This window comes from Elgaria multicarinata, chromosome 1 (assembly GCF_023053635.1).
Source record: "Elgaria multicarinata webbii isolate HBS135686 ecotype San Diego chromosome 1, rElgMul1.1.pri, whole genome shotgun sequence".
Taxonomy (NCBI): domain Eukaryota; kingdom Metazoa; phylum Chordata; class Lepidosauria; order Squamata; family Anguidae; genus Elgaria; species Elgaria multicarinata.
The window spans coordinates 26,088,714-26,097,618 of record NC_086171.1 but is presented as its reverse complement, the minus strand read 5'-3'; the positions used below and the strand labels follow the sequence as shown (position 1 = coordinate 26,097,618).

General features: G+C 42.0%; 1 protein-coding gene across 1 annotated transcript in view; it reads left to right on the top strand.

The window, feature by feature from the left end:
- The first annotated feature begins 524 nt into the window (after positions 1–524).
- Positions 525–8,905, top strand: part of MPP7 (MAGUK p55 scaffold protein 7) — a 112,847-nt gene continuing 104,466 nt past the window's right edge. Inside the window, exon 1 of the mRNA XM_063125098.1 lies at positions 525–669. The gene's annotated coding sequence lies outside the window, so the exon portion shown is untranslated. The remainder of the gene's footprint in view (positions 670–8,905) is intronic.

Below are 8,905 nucleotides of genomic sequence, written 5' to 3'. Positions count from 1 at the left end.
CAAGCCGGGGATTCTGGGAACTGTAGCCTAACAAACACATCTGGAGGACACCAAGTTGGAGAACGCTAAGCTAGACGACCTCTCAGCCTAATTCAAGAGGGCTCTCTGCTTATGCTCTTATCTCAGGATCTAGGTAGGATAAAGAGACGCGATCAAGGGTGGGGGGAGGGAAATTGCGTCAAGATGCAGCACTGGCTCGGTTGCGCGAGACCCGCTTTCAGGCCTCACGGAGAACTCCACTCGCGGCTGCCTAGCAGATTTTGCGCTCCACCTGGCGTCACGTGACAGCACCTGGGCGTGGCGCAGCACCCTCAAGCCCTCAAATCAGGGGGCAGTTTTGCGCTTCTTTTCTCTAGCCAATGAGACGGCAGACTTACGTTAGGAGGGGTGGGCACAGACTCCCACCAGCGGCGGGCAACGTCCAATCAGAGCAGCGGCTGCCGAAACGGAGTGGGGTGGGAGCTCAGGAGGAGACACGCCGTCCCCACTCGCTCCGTTTTAGAGCTCCTCCCCCTCGCGGGAGGGGGGGAGCGAGTTGACTTCGCCTGGGCGGCCAAGCGCAGCCTCAGCCCGACGTGCGCCGAGCTGCGGTGAGACGAAGCGGGTGAAGAGAGACTGCGGGACAGCCGCGGCCCCTCGAAGCGGAAGGAGCGCTGGCCGGTTGCTGAGGTAATGTGGCTGCGGAAGGGAAATTGGGCGGGAGTCGGTACGGCTGCCTTGAGGAGCTGTTGGGCGCGCGGGCTGTGGCAGTGGCAGCAGCTGCTGCTCCGTGAGGAAGGGACTGGCTGACGGGCGGACCTTTCGCGCGTGAGCAGGCGGCGGTTGGGACGCTGCTTATGGAGGTTGGGGCAGGTGGCACCATCCGGCTTGACCGCCTCACCCCCCGCTTTGTTCCGTTAGGATTACTCCAGAGTAAAAGCGCGCACGCGACTGGAGTAACCTTAAACCTCACGCCTGTTCCGGATCCCCCGTACCTGCTTTCTTTTGGTATGGGGGGTGGTGAGAATGAGGTGCGGGAAGGAGCTGCTCTGGGTTGGAGTCGGTGTAGGCGCTTCTCGTTGAGTCCAGGACGTTGGGTGTGTTGCTCCCCCACCCCACCCCACCCCACCACACACACACACGCATATAGATAACATGTTTCTTTTTCTTACTTATTTATTTCATTTCCATACCACCCAATAGCCGAAACTGCCTTATAGATGTGTGTGGAGCTGTAGCCTTTCCCCAGGCAGTGAGAGGATTATATAAAGAGAGAGCCTCAAAACTGGAGGAGACTATATCAGGATTATAGGTCTCTCACTTTTTCTCTACCTCTTGAGATTTTGTAAAGAGTTCGAGTAATGGGTGTGGACTTGAATGAAATCGTAAAAGGCACATTTTGGCCCTCATCTTCCTAGGAGTGTTGTCAGCCCAGTAAATACTCTGTATAATAGCAAAGCTGTCAGGGTCCAAATCTGCTTAGAATCCATGTTACATATTTTATTTATTTAGGATGCAATCCTTTGCACAGTTAGATTAAAAAAGAAATCCTAAAATTCCCAACATTCCCTGCTAACTATTGGCTGGCTGGGGAATCCTGAGAATTTTAGTCTTTTTCTAACCATGCACAGGATTTTTATCCCACATTTGTAAGAGCGGCTTTCAGAGATAAGAAATAAGGTAGTCCTTACCCACAATGAAATAAGATAGTCCTTACCCACAATCTAAAAGTCACAACACAAAAGGAAAGGGAATTGGTAAAGTGGAGGAAAAAAATAAATGCTGGTTCCAGATTGGCTGTGATTCCTCTAGCCAGCTTTCACATTTAAGGGGGAAATATTAATAAGTAAATCTGCTTCACAGTCATTTCTACAGTAGTTAAGGCAGATAGGCCAGTATTATCCCTGTGATGTAGATGAGTGGGCAAGAGCTGAAGAAGGATAGTTGAGACTTGAACTGGGGCCTTTCTGGAATGTAGTTCATGCTCCTAACCACTACATTATACCAGTTTCTCAAATGGAAAAATGTCTCAGATAACACTGATGCAGGCGGTAAGGCATAAGTTATATATGAGTCTTTATGTTAAAAATAGGTTCTAGAACTCGAAATGATTGACTGCTGTACCCCAGTCACATTTTTTTTCTGTTTGGTGTAGATTGAGAATTTTCTCAGTACATATCTTTGATTGTTCTGTACTTTTGCAGCATTGAAGACCCTTTAGTTTCTGTATAAACATTTAGTAGCAATGGATAACATTCTCTCGCAATGTCTCTGTTTGGGATAAGATTATATAGGGCAAATCTTGAAAATTGGCAGCAAAAGTCTTACCATAAAGTTTGGCAAAGTGATCATATTGTGCATCCCTAAAAAGGGTATGGTATGTGGTTAAGAAAGCATTGATCCTGACACATCAGTCAGATTTTCGCTCATAGACATGATGGAAGAGACATGATTTCTGAGACCATGGTATTTTTCCAGCTGTATAACAATTGGGATGGCATCTTCAGATCCCTGAATAACTTCTAGGGCTGCAGTGTTAGTTGATTAATCAATATACCCTTTTAATTATTCAAAAGTTTTTAATTAATTAATCAGGCAACTAATGTAAAAATATTCATGTAAGTACAAATCCATGTGTAGCAGGGGATGTCTTCTCTTTCACCTAGAAAGACTTTCTCTTCTAATATGGTATTTGCTATAATGCCTGCATACATCATCTAAAAACAAAGTCATTATTCCTCTTTTTTCAGATTTGTTTTAGTTGCATACACACTTGTGTAGATTTACTTGATCAGTTTATGCATTACAATTCAGATTCTTTAATTGAATGTAGCTGTATTGGCTTACTACTGAAGCAGGTTTTCAGATGTCTACCTAAGCATCCTCCCTGTTTTTATAAGTAATATAGCAAAGTGATGCTACAAAGAAATTTATCTTAACTTGCATGGGGGAAGGTTGTGGCATATCTATGGTATAAGACAAAGTTGCATTTCATTTAATACTGCCTCATTTCATCGATAAAAATGTTTTCAATGTAAAATCCAATTAGAATTAATATGCAGAAGTGGAAAACAACACTAACCTTGCTAGTTCTCTCTTTTCAGAAGTTGCTTAAAATAAACTTCTAGTCATCTAACCTATATGAAATATTCAGTTTTATTGTGTCAGGCAGGTTATGACAAAATTATACATAGGTATTCCTCTGCCCAATTGTATACAAAGAACACCAATTACATTGTTTATATGGAAAAATTTAGCTCTTGTGGCTGCCTTATATTTATTTTTACGTGCTTTATCTGCAGAAATTATTGTTTTCTGAATATTTCTAGGCTTCTTTTGAATAAAATAGACATTTTCCTTCTGTAATTTCCTAGCATTATAGTCTATTTTGGTTTAGCACATTTAAAACAATGCTTAAAACTTGGGGGAACTTTTTAATGACTGTTCTCTTTTTGTTATGTTTACTTTAAAATGTTATAAGCCTGTTTTTAAAAAGAATCTAATACATTGTTGAAGATTGTAATTGTATTTTGTGCCATTGGTAGTTTAATATTCAATTATCTGCCCAACATACAGAGCTTTTTTATGTTGATTCAGACCATTAATTTGTATTTATATATCACAGGATGGTGAACATGTGGCTCTCCAGACATTTTTGGACTGCAATTCCCATCAATCCTAGCCTGCATAGCTAATTTTAAGGGATGATGAAAGTTGCAGTCAAACATAATCTGGGGCGGGGGCACATTTTTCTCATCCCAGATATACCACCTTTCCAAGGCAGCTTAAAGAAAAAGCTGAAACATAAAAGCCCCCCAAATTCAAAACTTTCACTAAAATAAATGCCTATTACAGGAAATATGTTAATTCAGTGCAAAGCATTTGGGAAGAGTAGGAATGGTGGATTTTTTCATTTGTTCCCAACAGGAAGCAAGAAAAAGGGATAAATGAAGGTCCAGAGAATCCCATGATTCTAAGTCAACTGCAGAAAAGGCCTTGCTCCTTGTAGATGACAATTGGAGATTTATAAGGGACTGAACTAGAACTGGGGTTTCTTTATTTCATATCACGAGGTTTGGGGGGGCAGGGAAACAGAAATCACATGGATGAAGGTACTCTAAGATGATCTGGATCGCTCCTTGCATGGACTAATGTCTCAGTTTGTCCTACTTTGTCCTAATGATGGAAAGATTTTGGAATCTGAATGGCACTATGGTTTAGAGTCTAAACTTTAGCCTGTCTTCTATACCTACTCTCAAGTCTCAGACACAGGTCTCTCCCTACATTGTTATCTGAGATCCTTTCACTAGATTAGTTTGAGTTTGAATCTGGGTCATTCTGCATGTAAATGACATGAGCTTTCCCACTGAGCTCTAAGGCTTCCATTAATGTTCCCTTAAACATTACTGGACATGGGCAGACTTAGGCCTCATCTACACCAAGCGGGATATTCCACTATGAAAGCGGTATATAAGAGGCAGGAGCCACACTACTGCTTTATAGCAGTATTGAAGTGCACTGACAATGATTGGGACCCATTGACACATACCACTTTTATGCCGCTATATCCTGCTCGGTGTGGCTCCTGCCTTTCATATACCGCTTTCATAGTGCAAAATCCTACTTGGTGTAGATGAGGCCTTAATTCAGCTTTTTTTTAAAGTCAAGCAGCATATTAACACACATCCATTGGATGTGTGAAGAAGTTGATGGTAAAGTATTCATATTGTTTGAAAACTGTTGTGTTAAGTGAAGAGATGAACTCTCTAGGCTTTTGTATCACTTGATCATTAGCTTTATTGGCTTTCATTGTTGGCTACTAGTTATGGAAATTTGTGAAACCTACCTGCAAGGGTGTGAGCTGAGTTGTTCTGTCTGTGGGTAGTGTGGCAAACATTTTAAAAATCATACATTCATTTTTATTAAATACTGTTCAGTATTGATTGAAGGATTTGTTCAAGTATTATCTTATATTTATGATTAAGTATCAGGCTGATTGACTAACCTCTTTTTCAGCTATGTTATATAGTAGTTTGCACATCATATTGCAGTTTGAAGACTACGTTGTTGCAAACTACCTTTTTACTTATTTCAAAATGTTGCCCTTACAGTACTCAGATTTGCTATGTAATATTGCATTCATTTATTTTGTAATGCAGATCTGAATCAGCTGTTTTAATATGCTGTTCATCTGTTCAGTTGGTCTTCTGGAGCATCTCCTATTGCTGTGGCTCTTGTTTGTGACCACTCCTTTTCCTGTTCCTTTTTCTGTTCAGATGTGAGAGAGGACCTTGTTGGCACATGATAATGTTGGTTAATATTTCTGCCTATCCTTCTTTGTCACATCCAAACTAAGTAACACATTTATATTGATCTGCGGACCATAATGTAGCTTTTATCTCATCAGCCACCATCCGCAAACCCCTCCCAACACATTCCTTGTTACTCTGTCTGCATATGGTTTATGCTGCTTGGTGAGGATTTTGTAGTCCTAATCACTAGTTGTGTTGAGGGCTATTTGGTCACACTTGCTGTCGGAACATCTGCATTTTATTTAGAACATTATATACTGAGGTAGGAATGCATATCTAAATAATTTCAAACAAATATGGAAAGACACATCTTTATCATCTACTGTTCCATTTTGAACAGTGGTGTGTGTGTGTGTTTGTTTGTTTACAACATTTGTATGCTGCTCCATATTTAAAACAGATTCTGGAGCAGTAAAGATAAAAATATTAAAACAACTTGCATGAAGTGCTTGATTCTGATAAGTCAGGAAGGTTATTTAAGTTGAGAGGGAGAGAAAATGTTGAGTAAGGTTGCTTTTAGGGTACAGTAACCTCTTGAGTAAAGACAGTAGTCTGTCCTAGGTAATAATCACTAGCCTGGTTCAGACAATGCGCTAAACCATGCTGCTTCCATTAACCATTTTGTGGTTAAGCAGCATGGTTTAGTGTGTTGTCTGAACCAGGCCATTATCTATATTCTCTTCGTGGAGATGTTTCCTGAGAGAGACTAACCTTGTGTTTTCTTTACCTATGATACACTACTTAGATGAAAATGATCATTTTACCTACTTTGTGCCAGACATGGCTGACAGTCCAACATGAGGGTTATATATGCAAAGGCAGGACACCTCATATTTATCCTGGGAAAATTCCCTATTGCCTTCATACCTTTTATTCATTGTATATTTTGAGTGATTTGGAGCATGATTTTAATTTGCAAAAAAGGCTGATTTAAATCAAGTTTCCCATTGATACTTCATATATTTCCAAAATAATGCTGCAAATCTGAGCACTAAACCATGTGAGTTTACAACTATAGTATTCTTAGGGGGTTTTCATACTTGTGTTGTGGTTAGGTTTTTACCCACAGAAGGAAAAGGACTCTAAAGAGTTAAAAAGATGTCCTTGGCCAGATTGTCTCTGCCAGGAGAAGTCCAGTATGAAGCAGATTCTTCCCTGGCCTACGTGCGGTACGAGATGTACAAGATGAAGAGACTATTGGTTAATTGGGCCAAGGAGAAAAGTGTATTTAAGAAGTCCATGTTGTATGGCTTCTTACTGCTGGAACTTACTGCTGGAACTTACTGCTGGAACTTACTGCTGGAACTTACTGCTGGAACTTACTGCTGATGTTATACTGCTACGTTGTTGCTGTACTGTGAAAGGACTGTATATATGACCATTTATTCTGTAAGTAATTTATTTAGTGTCAGTAAAGCTTCTTTACTGACCAAAGACCGTGAGTGCTTCTTTTTGTTCCTAAATTCAAGCTGAAACCATTTCCAGACTCTACGCTGCTGCTATTTCGCACTCTGCTATATTTTTGGGTAAGCAATTACCCCGATAGGTTATGGGCCCAGAGAAAGTCTGGAAGGCATAATTTTTGGTTGCTGGAAAGCTTGAGAGCAAAGGAACGCTGGAGGGAAAGACGGAGTCGAGCTCAGGCAGTTCATCGAGCTCAGACGGGTCTGTATCCAGTGTGAGTCGCGCTCCAGCCCAGCCGGTGAGGATGGCCCAGGTTCAGATGGCATCCAGTATTCCGGTGGAACGGCTGAATGAGAGAAATTACTTAACGTGGTCATTCAAGATGGAAATGTTTTTGAAGCGGGACAGATGTTGGAACGTCGTGAGTGTCCCGAGGCCGGTTGGTCAGACTGCTCAAGAAGCACAAGTGTGGGAAGAGCAGAATGAAAGGGCCAAAGCAAACATTGTCTTGAGTATGGAGGACTCGCAAATTGTCCATATCAACAGAGATGAGACGGCAAGAGACAGCTGGAATGCGCTGAGACAGATTTATGTGCGTGCGTCGGCAAGCACACGGCTGAGCCTCACCAGAGAGCTGTATCGGTTAAAGTTGGAGGAGGCTGGAAGTTTGGCAAATCATCTCCAACAGGTGAGATCTCTATTTGTCCAGTTGCAGGAGGTCGGAATCGTTTTTACGGAAGAGCATAAGTGCTACCTGATTTTGGGGTCGTTGCCTCAAAGCTGGGACATTCTGACAACCAGTCTGGAAAGTATGAAGACTGATGAACTCACTCTTCATTATTTGACGGGTCGTTTGCTCCAAGAAGAGAAACGGCGTCTTTCCAGAAAGGAGGAAAACTGCCAGGAAAGGGTTAAGCAGTCAGCCCTTGGCAGCAGAGAAAGAATGCAGAGAGATAAGTGTTTCCAAGACAACAGTGTGGAGAGAACCGCAGTTGCAGTAAGAAAGTGTTATTTTTGCAAACAGCCGGGTCATATCAAACGCTTCTGTAAAAAGAGGAAGAAGGGAGTTACACAGGCTGGAGAGGAGAAGGAATGCTCGAATGCATTTGTTTCAGCCACAGTGAGGTGTAACGAGGCCCAAGAGGTTTGGCTGATTGATTCTGCGTCGTCCAGAACAATTTCAAATAATCCAGAGGCGTTTCGGAAGTTGGAACCAAGCAAGGTGAAGTCAATCACACTTGCAGATGGACGAACGTCGAGGGTGGAAGGAATTGGCTGTTGCTACGTTCCATGTCTGCAAAAAGAGTGTGAACAGGTTCTGTATGTTCCAGATTTAGATTTTTGTCTCCTTTCTGTTAGTGCTCTAACGTCTGAAGGATACGTTGTTACGTTTCAGAAGGATGAGTGCCAAGTGATTAAGGATGGACAAAATGTGGCACTGGGACATGTTAAAAATGGACTGTTTTACATGGGTGCAGGTAAAGAAAGGGTGGCACAAACTGGTAACGTGCCAGACCATAAAAATTGTGTTCATGAGTTGCACAGGCGTTTAGGTCATGCAAGTTTTAAAGTGTTAAGTCACATGCCTCAAGTGTGTACAGGGTTAAGCTTGCGAAACTGTAAAAATTTCTTGGATTGTTCAATCTGTCATCAGACCAAATCCCGGGTGCAGAACATCTGCAGGAAAAGTGACAGGGTGTCACAAAAGCCTTTTGAACTGGTGTTTATTGACTTGGTAGGGCCATTCACGCCTACACAAGGGGGATCCAGTTACGTGCTTGTAATTCTGGATGATTACACACGCTTTAGTTGGTGTTATTTACTGAAGCGAAAATCAGAAGCTTTTGAAACTTTTAGGGATTGGAAAACTTGGGCGGAAAAGTTCTTTAACAAGCCCATTATTTCTGTGCAGTCGGACCGTGGGGGTGAGTTTGTTTCTGGAAGGTTCTGTGAGTGGTTTAGGAAAACAGGAATCACACACAGGTTAATAGATCCCCAAACTCCTTTTCAAAATGGGTCAATTGAGAGAAGAATTGGAGTACTTCAAATGAAGAAAGATTCTCTCATGGCTGATGCAAACGCTGAGCAAGATTTGTGGGGAGAAGCATTTTTAACCGCAAACTATCTGTGTAATAGAACCTGGAGCAGGGTTACAGGCAGTTCGCCTTACTGTTTACTTTTTGGTTCAAAGCCAGATTTGTCTCACTTGA